Source organism: Amaranthus tricolor, chromosome 7 (assembly GCF_026212465.1).
Source record: "Amaranthus tricolor cultivar Red isolate AtriRed21 chromosome 7, ASM2621246v1, whole genome shotgun sequence".
Lineage (NCBI taxonomy): Eukaryota > Viridiplantae > Streptophyta > Magnoliopsida > Caryophyllales > Amaranthaceae > Amaranthus > Amaranthus tricolor.
This window is the reverse complement of record NC_080053.1, coordinates 9,528,756-9,547,396: the sequence shown is the minus strand read 5'-3', so window position 1 is coordinate 9,547,396 and position 18,641 is coordinate 9,528,756. Positions and strand designations below refer to the sequence as shown.

The 18,641-nt window shown below is 48.6% G+C and overlaps 28 non-coding genes across 28 annotated transcripts; all 28 read right to left on the bottom strand.

The window, feature by feature from the left end:
* Positions 1–182: 182 nt before the first annotated feature.
* Positions 183–301, bottom strand: LOC130819325 (5S ribosomal RNA). The gene has a single exon (XR_009044366.1). It is a non-coding gene; the product is annotated as a 5S ribosomal RNA (ribosomal RNA).
* A 555-nt stretch (positions 302–856) lies between these two features.
* On the bottom strand, positions 857–975 carry LOC130819324 (5S ribosomal RNA). Its single transcript, XR_009044365.1, has one exon. It is a non-coding gene; the product is annotated as a 5S ribosomal RNA (ribosomal RNA).
* A 555-nt stretch (positions 976–1,530) lies between these two features.
* LOC130819323 (5S ribosomal RNA) lies at positions 1,531–1,649 on the bottom strand. Its single transcript, XR_009044364.1, has one exon. It is a non-coding gene; the product is annotated as a 5S ribosomal RNA (ribosomal RNA).
* A 554-nt stretch (positions 1,650–2,203) lies between these two features.
* On the bottom strand, positions 2,204–2,322 carry LOC130819434 (5S ribosomal RNA). Its single transcript, XR_009044471.1, has one exon. It is a non-coding gene; the product is annotated as a 5S ribosomal RNA (ribosomal RNA).
* Positions 2,323–2,876: 554 nt separating this feature from the next.
* LOC130819322 (5S ribosomal RNA) lies at positions 2,877–2,995 on the bottom strand. Its single transcript, XR_009044363.1, has one exon. It is a non-coding gene; the product is annotated as a 5S ribosomal RNA (ribosomal RNA).
* Positions 2,996–3,551: 556 nt separating this feature from the next.
* On the bottom strand, positions 3,552–3,670 carry LOC130819320 (5S ribosomal RNA). The gene has a single exon (XR_009044362.1). It is a non-coding gene; the product is annotated as a 5S ribosomal RNA (ribosomal RNA).
* Positions 3,671–4,224: 554 nt separating this feature from the next.
* On the bottom strand, positions 4,225–4,343 carry LOC130819319 (5S ribosomal RNA). The gene has a single exon (XR_009044361.1). It is a non-coding gene; the product is annotated as a 5S ribosomal RNA (ribosomal RNA).
* A 556-nt stretch (positions 4,344–4,899) lies between these two features.
* On the bottom strand, positions 4,900–5,018 carry LOC130819318 (5S ribosomal RNA). Its single transcript, XR_009044360.1, has one exon. It is a non-coding gene; the product is annotated as a 5S ribosomal RNA (ribosomal RNA).
* A 554-nt stretch (positions 5,019–5,572) lies between these two features.
* On the bottom strand, positions 5,573–5,691 carry LOC130819317 (5S ribosomal RNA). Its single transcript, XR_009044359.1, has one exon. It is a non-coding gene; the product is annotated as a 5S ribosomal RNA (ribosomal RNA).
* Positions 5,692–6,247: 556 nt separating this feature from the next.
* On the bottom strand, positions 6,248–6,366 carry LOC130819316 (5S ribosomal RNA). The gene has a single exon (XR_009044358.1). It is a non-coding gene; the product is annotated as a 5S ribosomal RNA (ribosomal RNA).
* Positions 6,367–6,921: 555 nt separating this feature from the next.
* On the bottom strand, positions 6,922–7,040 carry LOC130819314 (5S ribosomal RNA). Its single transcript, XR_009044356.1, has one exon. It is a non-coding gene; the product is annotated as a 5S ribosomal RNA (ribosomal RNA).
* A 553-nt stretch (positions 7,041–7,593) lies between these two features.
* Positions 7,594–7,712, bottom strand: LOC130819313 (5S ribosomal RNA). Its single transcript, XR_009044355.1, has one exon. It is a non-coding gene; the product is annotated as a 5S ribosomal RNA (ribosomal RNA).
* A 554-nt stretch (positions 7,713–8,266) lies between these two features.
* LOC130819312 (5S ribosomal RNA) lies at positions 8,267–8,385 on the bottom strand. Its single transcript, XR_009044354.1, has one exon. It is a non-coding gene; the product is annotated as a 5S ribosomal RNA (ribosomal RNA).
* Positions 8,386–8,941: 556 nt separating this feature from the next.
* Positions 8,942–9,060, bottom strand: LOC130819311 (5S ribosomal RNA). The gene has a single exon (XR_009044353.1). It is a non-coding gene; the product is annotated as a 5S ribosomal RNA (ribosomal RNA).
* Positions 9,061–9,613: 553 nt separating this feature from the next.
* On the bottom strand, positions 9,614–9,732 carry LOC130819310 (5S ribosomal RNA). The gene has a single exon (XR_009044352.1). It is a non-coding gene; the product is annotated as a 5S ribosomal RNA (ribosomal RNA).
* A 554-nt stretch (positions 9,733–10,286) lies between these two features.
* On the bottom strand, positions 10,287–10,405 carry LOC130819309 (5S ribosomal RNA). Its single transcript, XR_009044351.1, has one exon. It is a non-coding gene; the product is annotated as a 5S ribosomal RNA (ribosomal RNA).
* Positions 10,406–10,959: 554 nt separating this feature from the next.
* Positions 10,960–11,078, bottom strand: LOC130819308 (5S ribosomal RNA). The gene has a single exon (XR_009044350.1). It is a non-coding gene; the product is annotated as a 5S ribosomal RNA (ribosomal RNA).
* A 555-nt stretch (positions 11,079–11,633) lies between these two features.
* Positions 11,634–11,752, bottom strand: LOC130819307 (5S ribosomal RNA). Its single transcript, XR_009044349.1, has one exon. It is a non-coding gene; the product is annotated as a 5S ribosomal RNA (ribosomal RNA).
* Positions 11,753–12,306: 554 nt separating this feature from the next.
* On the bottom strand, positions 12,307–12,425 carry LOC130819306 (5S ribosomal RNA). Its single transcript, XR_009044348.1, has one exon. It is a non-coding gene; the product is annotated as a 5S ribosomal RNA (ribosomal RNA).
* Positions 12,426–12,980: 555 nt separating this feature from the next.
* Positions 12,981–13,099, bottom strand: LOC130819304 (5S ribosomal RNA). Its single transcript, XR_009044347.1, has one exon. It is a non-coding gene; the product is annotated as a 5S ribosomal RNA (ribosomal RNA).
* A 556-nt stretch (positions 13,100–13,655) lies between these two features.
* Positions 13,656–13,774, bottom strand: LOC130819302 (5S ribosomal RNA). Its single transcript, XR_009044345.1, has one exon. It is a non-coding gene; the product is annotated as a 5S ribosomal RNA (ribosomal RNA).
* A 555-nt stretch (positions 13,775–14,329) lies between these two features.
* Positions 14,330–14,448, bottom strand: LOC130819301 (5S ribosomal RNA). The gene has a single exon (XR_009044344.1). It is a non-coding gene; the product is annotated as a 5S ribosomal RNA (ribosomal RNA).
* Positions 14,449–15,003: 555 nt separating this feature from the next.
* LOC130819300 (5S ribosomal RNA) lies at positions 15,004–15,122 on the bottom strand. The gene has a single exon (XR_009044343.1). It is a non-coding gene; the product is annotated as a 5S ribosomal RNA (ribosomal RNA).
* Positions 15,123–15,676: 554 nt separating this feature from the next.
* Positions 15,677–15,795, bottom strand: LOC130819299 (5S ribosomal RNA). The gene has a single exon (XR_009044342.1). It is a non-coding gene; the product is annotated as a 5S ribosomal RNA (ribosomal RNA).
* A 556-nt stretch (positions 15,796–16,351) lies between these two features.
* On the bottom strand, positions 16,352–16,470 carry LOC130819298 (5S ribosomal RNA). The gene has a single exon (XR_009044341.1). It is a non-coding gene; the product is annotated as a 5S ribosomal RNA (ribosomal RNA).
* A 555-nt stretch (positions 16,471–17,025) lies between these two features.
* Positions 17,026–17,144, bottom strand: LOC130819297 (5S ribosomal RNA). Its single transcript, XR_009044340.1, has one exon. It is a non-coding gene; the product is annotated as a 5S ribosomal RNA (ribosomal RNA).
* A 555-nt stretch (positions 17,145–17,699) lies between these two features.
* On the bottom strand, positions 17,700–17,818 carry LOC130819296 (5S ribosomal RNA). Its single transcript, XR_009044339.1, has one exon. It is a non-coding gene; the product is annotated as a 5S ribosomal RNA (ribosomal RNA).
* Positions 17,819–18,374: 556 nt separating this feature from the next.
* On the bottom strand, positions 18,375–18,493 carry LOC130819295 (5S ribosomal RNA). The gene has a single exon (XR_009044338.1). It is a non-coding gene; the product is annotated as a 5S ribosomal RNA (ribosomal RNA).
* Between the last annotated feature and the right edge of the window lie 148 nt (positions 18,494–18,641).

The window sequence follows — 18,641 nt, the reverse complement described above, 5'->3', positions numbered from 1 at the left end:
ACCCGCCTCGACGGGTCCTATCTTTCGAGTGCCCGTAAATTCGAGGTCGGGACCCGGTTGCGAGTTATATTTTTATAAATAAAATTACTTCCATGGAGTATACTACGATAACCACTGAAATGCCTTTTGCTCAAGTGCAGCGGAAACAGATAAGAAAAATAAAAAAAAAAAGGAGGGAAAAAGGGGTGCAACACGAGGACTTCCCAGGAGGTCACCCATCCTAGTACTACTCTCGCCCAAGCACGCTTAACTGCGGAGTTCTGATGGGATCCGGTGCATTAGTGCTGGTATGATCGCACCCGTTCATTCACCGTAGCAATTTGTTTACATGCGCAATGCCGCCCAAAAAAAAAAAAAAAAAACCAGAGCATTCCAAAGCTCGTAAATTCGCAGCCGAGACCCCAATTTCGAGCCTTCTCCTTCCCAAATACCGTTTTTCACCCTCCCGGTATTGTCCGATTCACAAAAGAGTCCGCCGGCTTTAAAAGCCAGGTGAACTCGCAACAAAAAAGCGACAAAATATTTAAGAAAACCGCGCAACACTTGGAAATCAAGAGGCCATCCATGCCGGGCGCGCTTCCGCGGGGACTTCCGACGGGACCCGGTGCAATTTCCGCTTACACGAACGCACCGACGCACGCCTCTTTCGGACAATTCGTTCGTATGCGCATCGACCCGCCTCGACGGGTCCTATCTTTCGAGTGCCCGTAAATTCGAGGTCGGGACCCGGTTGCGAGTTATATTTTTATAAATAAAATTACTTCCATGGAGTATACTACGATAACCACTGAAATGCCTTTTGCTCAAGTGCAGCGGAAACAGATAAGAAAAATAAAAAAAAAAAAGGAGGGAAAAAGGGGTGCAACACGAGGACTTCCCAGGAGGTCACCCATCCTAGTACTACTCTCGCCCAAGCACGCTTAACTGCGGAGTTCTGATGGGATCCGGTGCATTAGTGCTGGTATGATCGCACCCGTTCATTCACCGTAGCAATTTGTTTACATGCGCAATGCCGCCCAAAAAAAAAAAAAAAAACCAGAGCATTCCAAAGCTCGTAAATTCGCAGCCGAGAGTCCAATTTCGAGCCTTCTCCTTCCCAAATACCGTTTTTCACCCTCCCGGTATTGTCCGATTCACAAAAGAGTCCGCCGGCTTTAAAAGCCAGGTGAACTCGCAACAAAAAAGCGACAAAATATTTAAGAAAACCGCGCAACACTTGGAAATCAAGAGGCCATCCATGCCGGGCGCGCTTCCGCGGGGACTTCCGACGGGACCCGGTGCAATTTCCGCTTACACGAACGCACCGACGCACGCCTCTTTCGGACAATTCGTTCGTATGCGCATCGACCCGCCTCGACGGGTCCTATCTTTCGAGTGCCCGTAAATTCGAGGTCGGGACCCGGTTGCGAGTTATATTTTTATAAATAAAATTACTTCCATGGAGTATACTACGATAACCACTGAAATGCCTTTTGCTCAAGTGCAGCGGAAACAGATAAGAAAAATAAAAAAAAAAAAAGGAGGGAAAAAGGGGTGCAACACGAGGACTTCCCAGGAGGTCACCCATCCTAGTACTACTCTCGCCCAAGCACGCTTAACTGCGGAGTTCTGATGGGATCCGGTGCATTAGTGCTGGTATGATCGCACCCGTTCATTCACCGTAGCAATTTGTTTACATGCGCAATGCCGCCCAAAAAAAAAAAAAAAAACCAGAGCATTCCAAAGCTCGTAAATTCGCAGCCGAGACCCCAATTTCGAGCCTTCTCCTTCCCAAATACCGTTTTTCACCCTCCCGGTATTGTCCGATTCACAAAAGAGTCCGCCGGCTTTAAAAGCCAGGTGAACTCGCAACAAAAAAGCGACAAAATATTTAAGAAAACCGCGCAACACTTGGAAATCAAGAGGCCATCCATGCCGGGCGCGCTTCCGCGGGGACTTCCGACGGGACCCGGTGCAATTTCCGCTTACACGAACGCACCGACGCACGCCTCTTTCGGACAATTCGTTCGTATGCGCATCGACCCGCCTCGACGGGTCCTATCTTTCGAGTGCCCGTAAATTCGAGGTCGGGACCCGGTTGCGAGTTATATTTTTATAAATAAAATTACTTCCATGGAGTATACTACGATAACCACTGAAATGCCTTTTGCTCAAGTGCAGCGGAAACAGATAAGAAAAATAAAAAAAAAAAAGGAGGGAAAAAGGGGTGCAACACGAGGACTTCCCAGGAGGTCACCCATCCTAGTACTTCTCTCGCCCAAGCACGCTTAACTGCGGAGTTCTGATGGGATCCGGTGCATTAGTGCTGGTATGATCGCACCCGTTCATTCACCGTAGCAATTTGTTTACATGCGCAATGCCGCCCAAAAAAAAAAAAAAAAACCAGAGCATTCCAAAGCTCGTAAATTCGCAGCCGAGACCCCAATTTCGAGCCTTCTCCTTCCCAAATACCGTTTTTCACCCTCCCGGTATTGTCCGATTCACAAAAGAGTCCGCCGGCTTTAAAAGCCAGGTGAACTCGCAACAAAAAAGCGACAAAATATTTAAGAAAACCGCGCAACACTTGGAAATCAAGAGGCCATCCATGCCGGGCGCGCTTCCGCGGGGACTTCCGACGGGACCCGGTGCAATTTCCGCTTACACGAACGCACCGACGCACGCCTCTTTCGGACAATTCGTTCGTATGCGCATCGACCCGCCTCGACGGGTCCTATCTTTCGAGTGCCCGTAAATTCGAGGTCGGGACCCGGTTGCGAGTTATATTTTTATAAATAAAATTACTTCCATGGAGTATACTACGATAACCACTGAAATGCCTTTTGCTCAAGTGCAGCGGAAACAGATAAGAAAAATAAAAAAAAAAAAGGAGGGAAAAAGGGGTGCAACACGAGGACTTCCCAGGAGGTCACCCATCCTAGTACTACTCTCGCCCAAGCACGCTTAACTGCGGAGTTCTGATGGGATCCGGTGCATTAGTGCTGGTATGATCGCACCCGTTCATTCACCGTAGCAATTTGTTTACATGCGCAATGCCGCCCAAAAAAAAAAAAAAAAAACCAGAGCATTCCAAAGCTCGTAAATTCGCAGCCGAGACCCCAATTTCGAGCCTTCTCCTTCCCAAATACCGTTTTTCACCCTCCCGGTATTGTCCGATTCACAAAAGAGTCCGCCGGCTTTAAAAGCCAGGTGAACTCGCAACAAAAAAGCGACAAAATATTTAAGAAAACCGCGCAACACTTGGAAATCAAGAGGCCATCCATGCCGGGCGCGCTTCCGCGGGGACTTCCGACGGGACCCGGTGCAATTTCCGCTTACACGAACGCACCGACGCACGCCTCTTTCGGACAATTCGTTCGTATGCGCATCGACCCGCCTCGACGGGTCCTATCTTTCGAGTGCCCGTAAATTCGAGGTCGGGACCCGGTTGCGAGTTATATTTTTATAAATAAAATTACTTCCATGGAGTATACTACGATAACCACTGAAATGCCTTTTGCTCAAGTGCAGCGGAAACAGATAAGAAAAATAAAAAAAAAAAAAGGAGGGAAAAAGGGGTGCAACACGAGGACTTCCCAGGAGGTCACCCATCCTAGTACTACTCTCGCCCAAGCACGCTTAACTGCGGAGTTCTGATGGGATCCGGTGCATTAGTGCTGGTATGATCGCACCCGTTCATTCACCGTAGCAATTTGTTTACATGCGCAATGCCGCCCAAAAAAAAAAAAAAAAACCAGAGCATTCCAAAGCTCGTAAATTCGCAGCCGAGACCCCAATTTCGAGCCTTCTCCTTCCCAAATACCGTTTTTCACCCTCCCGGTATTGTCCGATTCACAAAAGAGTCCGCCGGCTTTAAAAGCCAGGTGAACTCGCAACAAAAAAGCGACAAAATATTTAAGAAAACCGCGCAACACTTGGAAATCAAGAGGCCATCCATGCCGGGCGCGCTTCCGCGGGGACTTCCGACGGGACCCGGTGCAATTTCCGCTTACACGAACGCACCGACGCACGCCTCTTTCGGACAATTCGTTCGTATGCGCATCGACCCGCCTCGACGGGTCCTATCTTTCGAGTGCCCGTAAATTCGAGGTCGGGACCCGGTTGCGAGTTATATTTTTATAAATAAAATTACTTCCATGGAGTATACTACGATAACCACTGAAATGCCTTTTGCTCAAGTGCAGCGGAAACAGATAAGAAAAATAAAAAAAAAAAAGGAGGGAAAAAGGGGTGCAACACGAGGACTTCCCAGGAGGTCACCCATCCTAGTACTACTCTCGCCCAAGCACGCTTAACTGCGGAGTTCTGATGGGATCCGGTGCATTAGTGCTGGTATGATCGCACCCGTTCATTCACCGTAGCAATTTGTTTACATGCGCAATGCCGCCCAAAAAAAAAAAAAAAAAACCAGAGCATTCCAAAGCTCGTAAATTCGCAGCCGAGACCCCAATTTCGAGCCTTCTCCTTCCCAAATACCGTTTTTCACCCTCCCGGTATTGTCCGATTCACAAAAGAGTCCGCCGGCTTTAAAAGCCAGGTGAACTCGCAACAAAAAAGCGACAAAATATTTAAGAAAACCGCGCAACACATGGAAATCAAGAGGCCATCCATGCCGGGCGCGCTTCCGCGGGGACTTCCGACTGGACCCGGTGCAATTTCCGCTTACACGAACGCACCGACGCACGCCTCTTTCGGACAATTCGTTCGTATGCGCATCGACCCGCCTCGACGGGTCCTATCTTTCGAGTGCCCGTAAATTCGAGGTCGGGACCCGGTTGCGAGTTATATTTTTATAAATAAAATTACTTCCATGGAGTATACTACGATAACCACTGAAATGCCTTTTGCTCAAGTGCAGCGGAAACAGATAAGAAAAATAAAAAAAAAAAAAGGAGGGAAAAAGGGGTGCAACACGAGGACTTCCCAGGAGGTCACCCATCCTAGTACTACTCTCGCCCAAGCACGCTTAACTGCGGAGTTCTGATGGGATCCGGTGCATTAGTGCTGGTATGATCGCACCCGTTCATTCACCGTAGCAATTTGTTTACATGCGCAATGCCGCCCAAAAAAAAAAAAAAAAACCAGAGCATTCCAAAGCTCGTAAATTCGCAGCCGAGAGTCCAATTTCGAGCCTTCTCCTTCCCAAATACCGTTTTTCACCCTCCCGGTATTGTCCGATTCACAAAAGAGTCCGCCGGCTTTAAAAGCCAGGTGAACTCGCAACAAAAAAGCGACAAAATATTTAAGAAATCCGCGCAACACTTGGAAATCAAGAGGCCATCCATGCCGGGCGCGCTTCCGCGGGGACTTCCGACGGGACCCGGTGCAATTTCCGCTTACACGAACGCACCGACGCACGCCTCTTTCGGACAATTCGTTCGTATGCGCATCGACCCGCCTCGACGGGTCCTATCTTTCGAGTGCCCGTAAATTCGAGGTCGGGACCCGGTTGCGAGTTATATTTTTATAAATAAAATTACTTCCATGGAGTATACTACGATAACCACTGAAATGCCTTTTGCTCAAGTGCAGCGGAAACAGATAAGAAAAATAAAAAAAAAAAAGGAGGGAAAAAGGGGTGCAACACGAGGACTTCCCAGGAGGTCACCCATCCTAGTACTACTCTCGCCCAAGCACGCTTAACTGCGGAGTTCTGATGGGATCCGGTGCATTAGTGCTGGTATGATCGCACCCGTTCATTCACCGTAGCAATTTGTTTACATGCGCAATGCCGCCCAAAAAAAAAAAAAAAAAACCAGAGCATTCCAAAGCTCGTAAATTCGCAGCCGAGACCCCAATTTCGAGCCTTCTCCTTCCCAAATACCGTTTTTCACCCTCCCGGTATTGTCCGATTCACAAAAGAGTCCGCCGGCTTTAAAAGCCAGGTGAACTCGCAACAAAAAAGCGACAAAATATTTAAGAAAACCGCGCAACACTTGGAAATCAAGAGGCCATCCATGCCGGGCGCGCTTCCGCGGGGACTTCCGACGGGACCCGGTGCAATTTCCGCTTACACGAACGCACCGACGCACGCCTCTTTCGGACAATTCGTTCGTATGCGCATCGACCCGCCTCGACGGGTCCTATCTTTCGAGTGCCCGTAAATTCGAGGTCGGGACCCGGTTGCGAGTTATATTTTTATAAATAAAATTACTTCCATGGAGTATACTACGATAACCACTGAAATGCCTTTTGCTCAAGTGCAGCGGAAACAGATAAGAAAAATAAAAAAAAAAAAAGGAGGGAAAAAGGGGTGCAACACGAGGACTTCCCAGGAGGTCACCCATCCTAGTACTACTCTCGCCCAAGCACGCTTAACTGCGGAGTTCTGATGGGATCCGGTGCATTAGTGCTGGTATGATCGCACCCGTTCATTCACCGTAGCAATTTGTTTACATGCGCAATGCCGCCCAAAAAAAAAAAAAAAAACCAGAGCATTCCAAAGCTCGTAAATTCGCAGCCGAGACCCCAATTTCGAGCCTTCTCCTTCCCAAATACCGTTTTTCACCCTCCCGGTATTGTCCGATTCACAAAAGAGTCCGCCGGCTTTAAAAGCCAGGTGAACTCGCAACAAAAAAGCGACAAAATATTTAAGAAAACCGCGCAACACTTGGAAATCAAGAGGCCATCCATGCCGGGCGCGCTTCCGCGGGGACTTCCGACGGGATCCGGTGCAATTTCCGCTTACACGAACGCACCGACGCACGCCTCTTTCGGACAATTCGTTCGTATGCGCATCGACCCGCCTCGACGGGTCCTATCTTTCGAGTGCCCGTAAATTCGAGGTCGGGACCCGGTTGCGAGTTATATTTTTATAAATAAAATTACTTCCATGGAGTATACTACGATAACCACTGAAATGCCTTTTGCTCAAGTGCAGCGGAAACAGATAAGAAAAATAAAAAAAAAAAAAGGAGGGAAAAAGGGGTGCAACACGAGGACTTCCCAGGAGGTCACCCATCCTAGTACTACTCTCGCCCAAGCACGCTTAACTGCGGAGTTCTGATGGGATCCGGTGCATTAGTGCTGGTATGATCGCACCCGTTCATTCACCGTAGCAATTTGTTTACATGCGCAATGCCGCCCAAAAAAAAAAAAAAAACCAGAGCATTCCAAAGCTCGTAAATTCGCAGCCGAGAGTCCAATTTCGAGCCTTCTCCTTCCCAAATACCGTTTTTCACCCTCCCGGTATTGTCCGATTCACAAAAGAGTCCGCCGGCTTTAAAAGCCAGGTGAACTTTCAACAAAAAAGCGACAAAATATTTAAGAAATCCGCGCAACACTTGGAAATCAAGAGGCCATCCATGCCGGGCGCGCTTCCGCGGGGACTTCCGACGGGACCCGGTGCAATTTCCGCTTACACGAACGCACCGACGCACGCCTCTTTCGGACAATTCGTTCGTATGCGCATCGACCCGCCTCGACGGGTCCTATCTTTCGAGTGCCCGTAAATTCGAGGTCGGGACCCGGTTGCGAGTTATATTTTTATAAATAAAATTACTTCATGGAGTATACTACGATAACCACTGAAATGCCTTTTGCTCAAGTGCAGCGGAAACAGATAAGAAAAATAAAAAAAAAAAAAGGAGGGAAAAAGGGGTGCAACACGAGGACTTCCCAGGAGGTCACCCATCCTAGTACTACTCTCGCCCAAGCACGCTTAACTGCGGAGTTCTGATGGGATCCGGTGCATTAGTGCTGGTATGATCGCACCCGTTCATTCACCGTAGCAATTTGTTTACATGCGCAATGCCGCCCAAAAAAAAAAAAAAAACCAGAGCATTCCAAAGCTCGTAAATTCGCAGCCGAGACCCCAATTTCGAGCCTTCTCCTTCCCAAATACCGTTTTTCACCCTCCCGGTATTGTCCGATTCACAAAAGAGTCCGCCGGCTTTAAAAGCCAGGTGAACTTTCAACAAAAAAGCGACAAAATATTTAAGAAATCCGCGCAACACTTGGAAATCAAGAGGCCATCCATGCCGGGCGCGCTTCCGCGGGGACTTCCGACGGGACCCGGTGCAATTTCCGCTTACACGAACGCACCGACGCACGCCTCTTTCGGACAATTCGTTCGTATGCGCATCGACCCGCCTCGACGGGTCCTATCTTTCGAGTGCCCGTAAATTCGAGGTCGGGACCCGGTTGCGAGTTATATTTTTATAAATAAAATTACTTCCATGGAGTATACTACGATAACCACTGAAATGCCTTTTGCTCAAGTGCAGCGGAAACAGATAAGAAAAATAAAAAAAAAAAAAGGAGGGAAAAAGGGGTGCAACACGAGGACTTCCCAGGAGGTCACCCATCCTAGTACTACTCTCGCCCAAGCACGCTTAACTGCGGAGTTCTGATGGGATCCGGTGCATTAGTGCTGGTATGATCGCACCCGTTCATTCACCGTAGCAATTTGTTTACATGCGCAATGCCGCCCAAAAAAAAAAAAAAAAAACCAGAGCATTCCAAAGCTCGTAAATTCGCAGCCGAGACCCCAATTTCGAGCCTTCTCCTTCCCAAATACCGTTTTTCACCCTCCCGGTATTGTCCGATTCACAAAAGAGTCCGCCGGCTTTAAAAGCCAGGTGAACTTTCAACAAAAAAGCGACAAAATATTTAAGAAATCCGCGCAACACTTGGAAATCAAGAGGCCATCCATGCCGGGCGCGCTTCCGCGGGGACTTCCGACGGGACCCGGTGCAATTTCCGCTTACACGAACGCACCGACGCACGCCTCTTTCGGACAATTCGTTCGTATGCGCATCGACCCGCCTCGACGGGTCCTATCTTTCGAGTGCCCGTAAATTCGAGGTCGGGACCCGGTTGCGAGTTATATTTTTATAAATAAAATTACTTCCATGGAGTATACTACGATAACCACTGAAATGCCTTTTGCTCAAGTGCAGCGGAAACAGATAAGAAAAATAAAAAAAAAAAAAGGAGGGAAAAAGGGGTGCAACACGAGGACTTCCCAGGAGGTCACCCATCCTAGTACTACTCTCGCCCAAGCACGCTTAACTGCGGAGTTCTGATGGGATCCGGTGCATTAGTGCTGGTATGATCGCACCCGTTCATTCACCGTAGCAATTTGTTTACATGCGCAATGCCGCCCAAAAAAAAAAAAAAAACCAGAGCATTCCAAAGCTCGTAAATTCGCAGCCGAGACCCCAATTTCGAGCCTTCTCCTTCCCAAATACCGTTTTTCACCCTCCCGGTATTGTCCGATTCACAAAAGAGTCCGCCGGCTTTAAAAGCCAGGTGAACTTTCAACAAAAAAGCGACAAAATATTTAAGAAATCCGCGCAACACTTGGAAATCAAGAGGCCATCCATGCCGGGCGCGCTTCCGCGGGGACTTCCGACGGGACCCGGTGCAATTTCCGCTTACACGAACGCACCGACGCACGCCTCTTTCGGACAATTCGTTCGTATGCGCATCGACCCGCCTCGACGGGTCCTATCTTTCGAGTGCCCGTAAATTCGAGGTCGGGACCCGGTTGCGAGTTATATTTTTATAAATAAAATTACTTCCATGGAGTATACTACGATAACCACTGAAATGCCTTTTGCTCAAGTGCAGCGGAAACAGATAAGAAAAATAAAAAAAAAAAAGGAGGGAAAAAGGGGTGCAACACGAGGACTTCCCAGGAGGTCACCCATCCTAGTACTACTCTCGCCCAAGCACGCTTAACTGCGGAGTTCTGATGGGATCCGGTGCATTAGTGCTGGTATGATCGCACCCGTTCATTCACCGTAGCAATTTGTTTACATGCGCAATGCCGCCCAAAAAAAAAAAAAAAAACCAGAGCATTCCAAAGCTCGTAAATTCGCAGCCGAGACCCCAATTTCGAGCCTTCTCCTTCCCAAATACCGTTTTTCACCCTCCCGGTATTGTCCGATTCACAAAAGAGTCCGCCGGCTTTAAAAGCCAGGTGAACTCGCAACAAAAAAGCGACAAAATATTTAAGAAAACCGCGCAACACTTGGAAATCAAGAGGCCATCCATGCCGGGCGCGCTTCCGCGGGGACTTCCGACGGGACCCGGTGCAATTTCCGCTTACACGAACGCACCGACGCACGCCTCTTTCGGACAATTCGTTCGTATGCGCATCGACCCGCCTCGACGGGTCCTATCTTTCGAGTGCCCGTAAATTCGAGGTCGGGACCCGGTTGCGAGTTATATTTTTATAAATAAAATTACTTCCATGGAGTATACTACGATAACCACTGAAATGCCTTTTGCTCAAGTGCAGCGGAAACAGATAAGAAAAATAAAAAAAAAAAAGGAGGGAAAAAGGGGTGCAACACGAGGACTTCCCAGGAGGTCACCCATCCTAGTACTACTCTCGCCCAAGCACGCTTAACTGCGGAGTTCTGATGGGATCCGGTGCATTAGTGCTGGTATGATCGCACCCGTTCATTCACCGTAGCAATTTGTTTACATGCGCAATGCCGCCCAAAAAAAAAAAAAAAAACCAGAGCATTCCAAAGCTCGTAAATTCGCAGCCGAGACCCCAATTTCGAGCCTTCTCCTTCCCAAATACCGTTTTTCACCCTCCCGGTATTGTCCGATTCACAAAAGAGTCCGCCGGCTTTAAAAGCCAGGTGAACTCGCAACAAAAAAGCGACAAAATATTTAAGAAAACCGCGCAACACTTGGAAATCAAGAGGCCATCCATGCCGGGCGCGCTTCCGCGGGGACTTCCGACGGGACCCGGTGCAATTTCCGCTTACACGAACGCACCGACGCACGCCTCTTTCGGACAATTCGTTCGTATGCGCATCGACCCGCCTCGACGGGTCCTATCTTTCGAGTGCCCGTAAATTCGAGGTCGGGACCCGGTTGCGAGTTATATTTTTATAAATAAAATTACTTCCATGGAGTATACTACGATAACCACTGAAATGCCTTTTGCTCAAGTGCAGCGGAAACAGATAAGAAAAATAAAAAAAAAAAAGGAGGGAAAAAGGGGTGCAACACGAGGACTTCCCAGGAGGTCACCCATCCTAGTACTACTCTCGCCCAAGCACGCTTAACTGCGGAGTTCTGATGGGATCCGGTGCATTAGTGCTGGTATGATCGCACCCGTTCATTCACCGTAGCAATTTGTTTACATGCGCAATGCCGCCCAAAAAAAAAAAAAAAAAACCAGAGCATTCCAAAGCTCGTAAATTCGCAGCCGAGACCCCAATTTCGAGCCTTCTCCTTCCCAAATACCGTTTTTCACCCTCCCGGTATTGTCCGATTCACAAAAGAGTCCGCCGGCTTTAAAAGCCAGGTGAACTCGCAACAAAAAAGCGACAAAATATTTAAGAAAACCGCGCAACACTTGGAAATCAAGAGGCCATCCATGCCGGGCGCGCTTCCGCGGGGACTTCCGACGGGACCCGGTGCAATTTCCGCTTACACGAACGCACCGACGCACGCCTCTTTCGGACAATTCGTTCGTATGCGCATCGACCCGCCTCGACGGGTCCTATCTTTCGAGTGCCCGTAAATTCGAGGTCGGGACCCGGTTGCGAGTTATATTTTTATAAATAAAATTACTTCCATGGAGTATACTACGATAACCACTGAAATGCCTTTTGCTCAAGTGCAGCGGAAACAGATAAGAAAAATAAAAAAAAAAAAGGAGGGAAAAAGGGGTGCAACACGAGGACTTCCCAGGAGGTCACCCATCCTAGTACTACTCTCGCCCAAGCACGCTTAACTGCGGAGTTCTGATGGGATCCGGTGCATTAGTGCTGGTATGATCGCACCCGTTCATTCACCGTAGCAATTTGTTTACATGCGCAATGCCGCCCAAAAAAAAAAAAAAAAACCAGAGCATTCCAAAGCTCGTAAATTCGCAGCCGAGACCCCAATTTCGAGCCTTCTCCTTCCCAAATACCGTTTTTCACCCTCCCGGTATTGTCCGATTCACAAAAGAGTCCGCCGGCTTTAAAAGCCAGGTGAACTCGCAACAAAAAAGCGACAAAATATTTAAGAAAACCGCGCAACACTTGGAAATCAAGAGGCCATCCATGCCGGGCGCGCTTCCGCGGGGACTTCCGACGGGACCCGGTGCAATTTCCGCTTACACGAACGCACCGACGCACGCCTCTTTCGGACAATTCGTTCGTATGCGCATCGACCCGCCTCGACGGGTCCTATCTTTCGAGTGCCCGTAAATTCGAGGTCGGGACCCGGTTGCGAGTTATATTTTTATAAATAAAATTACTTCCATGGAGTATACTACGATAACCACTGAAATGCCTTTTGCTCAAGTGCAGCGGAAACAGATAAGAAAAATAAAAAAAAAAAAGGAGGGAAAAAGGGGTGCAACACGAGGACTTCCCAGGAGGTCACCCATCCTAGTACTACTCTCGCCCAAGCACGCTTAACTGCGGAGTTCTGATGGGATCCGGTGCATTAGTGCTGGTATGATCGCACCCGTTCATTCACCGTAGCAATTTGTTTACATGCGCAATGCCGCCCAAAAAAAAAAAAAAAAACCAGAGCATTCCAAAGCTCGTAAATTCGCAGCCGAGACCCCAATTTCGAGCCTTCTCCTTCCCAAATACCGTTTTTCACCCTCCCGGTATTGTCCGATTCACAAAAGAGTCCGCCGGCTTTAAAAGCCAGGTGAACTCGCAACAAAAAAGCGACAAAATATTTAAGAAAACCGCGCAACACTTGGAAATCAAGAGGCCATCCATGCCGGGCGCGCTTCCGCGGGGACTTCCGACGGGACCCGGTGCAATTTCCGCTTACACGAACGCACCGACGCACGCCTCTTTCGGACAATTCGTTCGTATGCGCATCGACCCGCCTCGACGGGTCCTATCTTTCGAGTGCCCGTAAATTCGAGGTCGGGACCCGGTTGCGAGTTATATTTTTATAAATAAAATTACTTCCATGGAGTATACTACGATAACCACTGAAATGCCTTTTGCTCAAGTGCAGCGGAAACAGATAAGAAAAATAAAAAAAAAAAAAGGAGGGAAAAAGGGGTGCAACACGAGGACTTCCCAGGAGGTCACCCATCCTAGTACTACTCTCGCCCAAGCACGCTTAACTGCGGAGTTCTGATGGGATCCGGTGCATTAGTGCTGGTATGATCGCACCCGTTCATTCACCGTAGCAATTTGTTTACATGCGCAATGCCGCCCAAAAAAAAAAAAAAAAAACCAGAGCATTCCAAAGCTCGTAAATTCGCAGCCGAGACCCCAATTTCGAGCCTTCTCCTTCCCAAATACCGTTTTTCACCCTCCCGGTATTGTCCGATTCACAAAAGAGTCCGCCGGCTTTAAAAGCCAGGTGAACTCGCAACAAAAAAGCGACAAAATATTTAAGAAAACCGCGCAACACTTGGAAATCAAGAGGCCATCCATGCCGGGCGCGCTTCCGCGGGGACTTCCGACGGGACCCGGTGCAATTTCCGCTTACACGAACGCACCGACGCACGCCTCTTTCGGACAATTCGTTCGTATGCGCATCGACCCGCCTCGACGGGTCCTATCTTTCGAGTGCCCGTAAATTCGAGGTCGGGACCCGGTTGCGAGTTATATTTTTATAAATAAAATTACTTCCATGGAGTATACTACGATAACCACTGAAATGCCTTTTGCTCAAGTGCAGCGGAAACAGATAAGAAAAATAAAAAAAAAAAAAGGAGGGAAAAAGGGGTGCAACACGAGGACTTCCCAGGAGGTCACCCATCCTAGTACTACTCTCGCCCAAGCACGCTTAACTGCGGAGTTCTGATGGGATCCGGTGCATTAGTGCTGGTATGATCGCACCCGTTCATTCACCGTAGCAATTTGTTTACATGCGCAATGCCGCCCAAAAAAAAAAAAAAAAACCAGAGCATTCCAAAGCTCGTAAATTCGCAGCCGAGACCCCAATTTCGAGCCTTCTCCTTCCCAAATACCGTTTTTCACCCTCCCGGTATTGTCCGATTCACAAAAGAGTCCGCCGGCTTTAAAAGCCAGGTGAACTCGCAACAAAAAAGCGACAAAATATTTAAGAAAACCGCGCAACACTTGGAAATCAAGAGGCCATCCATGCCGGGCGCGCTTCCGCGGGGACTTCCGACGGGACCCGGTGCAATTTCCGCTTACACGAACGCACCGACGCACGCCTCTTTCGGACAATTCGTTCGTATGCGCATCGACCCGCCTCGACGGGTCCTATCTTTCGAGTGCCCGTAAATTCGAGGTCGGGACCCGGTTGCGAGTTATATTTTTATAAATAAAATTACTTCCATGGAGTATACTACGATAACCACTGAAATGCCTTTTGCTCAAGTGCAGCGGAAACAGATAAGAAAAATAAAAAAAAAAAAAGGAGGGAAAAAGGGGTGCAACACGAGGACTTCCCAGGAGGTCACCCATCCTAGTACTACTCTCGCCCAAGCACGCTTAACTGCGGAGTTCTGATGGGATCCGGTGCATTAGTGCTGGTATGATCGCACCCGTTCATTCACCGTAGCAATTTGTTTACATGCGCAATGCCGCCCAAAAAAAAAAAAAAAAACCAGAGCATTCCAAAGCTCGTAAATTCGCAGCCGAGACCCCAATTTCGAGCCTTCTCCTTCCCAAATACCGTTTTTCACCCTCCCGGTATTGTCCGATTCACAAAAGAGTCCGCCGGCTTTAAAAGCCAGGTGAACTCGCAACAAAAAAGCGACAAAATATTTAAGAAAACCGCGCAACACTTGGAAATCAAGAGGCCATCCATGCCGGGCGCGCTTCCGCGGGGACTTCCGACGGGACCCGGTGCAATTTCCGCTTACACGAACGCACCGACGCACGCCTCTTTCGGACAATTCGTTCGTATGCGCATCGACCCGCCTCGACGGGTCCTATCTTTCGAGTGCCCGTAAATTCGAGGTCGGGACCCGGTTGCGAGTTATATTTTTATAAATAAAATTACTTCCATGGAGTATACTACGATAACCACTGAAATGCCTTTTGCTCAAGTGCAGCGGAAACAGATAAGAAAAATAAAAAAAAAAAAAGGAGGGAAAAAGGGGTGCAACACGAGGACTTCCCAGGAGGTCACCCATCCTAGTACTACTCTCGCCCAAGCACGCTTAACTGCGGAGTTCTGATGGGATCCGGTGCATTAGTGCTGGTATGATCGCACCCGTTCATTCACCGTAGCAATTTGTTTACATGCGCAATGCCGCCCAAAAAAAAAAAAAAAAACCAGAGCATTCCAAAGCTCGTAAATTCGCAGCCGAGACCCCAATTTCGAGCCTTCTCCTTCCCAAATACCGTTTTTCACCCTCCCGGTATTGTCCGATTCACAAAAGAGTCCGCCGGCTTTAAAAGCCAGGTGAACTCGCAACAAAAAAGCGACAAAATATTTAAGAAAACCGCGCAACACTTGGAAATCAAGAGGCCATCCATGCCGGGCGCGCTTCCGCGGGGACTTCCGACGGGACCCGGTGCAATTTCCGCTTACACGAACGCACCGACGCACGCCTCTTTCGGACAATTCGTTCGTATGCGCATCGACCCGCCTCGACGGGTCCTATCTTTCGAGTGCCCGTAAATTCGAGGTCGGGACCCGGTTGCGAGTTATATTTTTATAAATAAAATTACTTCCATGGAGTATACTACGATAACCACTGAAATGCCTTTTGCTCAAGTGCAGCGGAAACAGATAAGAAAAATAAAAAAAAAAAAGGAGGGAAAAAGGGGTGCAACACGAGGACTTCCCAGGAGGTCACCCATCCTAGTACTACTCTCGCCCAAGCACGCTTAACTGCGGAGTTCTGATGGGATCCGGTGCATTAGTGCTGGTATGATCGCACCCGTTCATTCACCGTAGCAATTTGTTTACATGCGCAATGCCGCCCAAAAAAAAAAAAAAAAAACCAGAGCATTCCAAAGCTCGTAAATTCGCAGCCGAGACCCCAATTTCGAGCCTTCTCCTTCCCAAATACCGTTTTTCACCCTCCCGGTATTGTCCGATTCACAAAAGAGTCCGCCGGCTTTAAAAGCCAGGTGAACTCGCAACAAAAAAGCGACAAAATATTTAAGAAAACCGCGCAACACTTGGAAATCAAGAGGCCATCCATGCCGGGCGCGCTTCCGCGGGGACTTCCGACGGGACCCGGTGCAATTTCCGCTTACACGAACGCACCGACGCACGCCTCTTTCGGACAATTCGTTCGTATGCGCATCGACCCGCCTCGACGGGTCCTATCTTTCGAGTGCCCGTAAATTCGAGGTCGGGACCCGGTTGCGAGTTATATTTTTATAAATAAAATTACTTCCATGGAGTATACTACGATAACCACTGAAATGCCTTTTGCTCAAGTGCAGCGGAAACAGATAAGAAAAATAAAAAAAAAAAAAGGAGGGAAAAAGGGGTGCAACACGAGGACTTCCCAGGAGGTCACCCATCCTAGTACTACTCTCGCCCAAGCACGCTTAACTGCGGAGTTCTGATGGGATCCGGTGCATTAGTGCTGGTATGATCGCACCCGTTCATTCACCGTAGCAATTTGTTTACATGCGCAATGCCGCCCAAAAAAAAAAAAAAAAAACCAGAGCATTCCAAAGCTCGTAAATTCGCAGCCGAGACCCCAATTTCGAGCCTTCTCCTTCCCAAATACCGTTTTTCACCCTCCCGGTATTGTCCGATTCACAAAAGAGTCCGCCGGCTTTAAAAGCCAGGTGAACTCGCAACAAAAAAGCGACAAAATATTTAAGAAAACCGCGCAACACTTGGAAATCAAGAGGCCATCCATGCCGGGCGCGCTTCCGCGGGGACTTCCGACGGGACCCGGTGCAATTTCCGCTTACACGAACGCACCGACGCACGCCTCTTTCGGACAATTCGTTCGTATGCGCATCGACCCGCCTCGACGGGTCCTATCTTTCGAGTGCCCGTAAATTCGAGGTCGGGACCCGGTTGCGAGTTATATTTTTATAAATAAAATTACTTCCATGGAGTATACTACGATAACCACTGAAATGCCTTTTGCTCAAGTGCAGCGGAAACAGATAAGAAAAATAAAAAAAAAAAAGGAGGGAAAAAGGGGTGCAACACGAGGACTTCCCAGGAGGTCACCCATCCTAGTACTACTCTCGCCCAAGCACGCTTAACTGCGGAGTTCTGATGGGATCCGGTGCATTAGTGCTGGTATGATCGCACCCGTTCATTCACCGTAGCAATTTGTTTACATGCGCAATGCCGCCCAAAAAAAAAAAAAAAAAACCAGAGCATTCCAAAGCTCGTAAATTCGCAGCCGAGACCCCAATTTCGAGCCTTCTCCTTCCCAAATACCGTTTTTCACCCTCCCGGTATTGTCCGATTCACAAAAGAGTCCGCCGGCTTTAAAAGCCAGGTGAACTCGCAACAAAAAAGCGACAAAATATTTAAGAAAACCGCGCAACACTTGGAAATCAAGAGGCCATCCATGCCGGGCGCGCTTCCGCGGGGACTTCCGACGGGACCCGGTGCAATTTCCGCTTACACGAACGCACCGACGCACGCCTCTTTCGGACAATTCGTTCGTATGCGCATCGACCCGCCTCGACGGGTCCTATCTTTCGAGTGCCCGTAAATTCGAGGTCGGGACCCGGTTGCGAGTTATATTTTTATAAATAAAATTACTTCCATGGAGTATACTACGATAACCACTGAAATGCCTTTTGCTCAAGTGCAGCGGAAACAGATAAGAAAAATAAAAAAAAAAAAGGAGGGAAAAAGGGGTGCAACACGAGGACTTCCCAGGAGGTCACCCATCCTAGTACTACTCTCGCCCAAGCACGCTTAACTGCGGAGTTCTGATGGGATCCGGTGCATTAGTGCTGGTATGATCGCACCCGTTCATTCACCGTAGCAATTTGTTTACATGCGCAATGCCGCCCAAAAAAAAAAAAAAAAAACCAGAGCATTCCAAAGCTCGTAAATTCGCAGCCGAGACCCCAATTTCGAGCCTTCTCCTTCCCAAATACCGTTTTTCACCCTCCCGGTATTGTCCGATTCACAAAAGAGTCCGCCGGCTTTAAAAGCCAGGTGAACTCGCAACAAAAAAGCGACAAAATATTTAAGAAAACCGCGCAACACTTGGAAATCAAGAGGCCATCCATGCCGGGCGCGCTTCCGCGGGGACTTCCGACGGGACCCGGTGCAATTTCCGCTTACACGAACGCACCGACGCACGCCTCTTTCGGACAATTCGTTCGTATGCGCATCGACCCGCCTCGACGGGTCCTATCTTTCGAGTGCCCGTAAATTCGAGGTCGGGACCCGGTTGCGAGTTATATTTTTATAAATAAAATTACTTCCATGGAGTATACTACGATAACCACTGAAATGCCTTTTGCTCAAGTGCAGCGGAAACAGATAAGAAAAATAAAAAAAAAAAAAGGAGGGAAAAAGGGGTGCAACACGAGGACTTCCCAGGAGGTCACCCATCCTAGTACTACTCTCGCCCAAGCACGCTTAACTGCGGAGTTCTGATGGGATCCGGTGCATTAGTGCTGGTATGATCGCACCCGTTCATTCACCGTAGCAATTTGTTTACATGCGCAATGCCGCCCAAAAAAAAAAAAAAAAACCAGAGCATTCCAAAGCTCGTAAATTCGCAGCCGAGACCCCAATTTCGAGCCTTCTCCTTCCCAAATACCGTTTTTCACCCTCCCGGT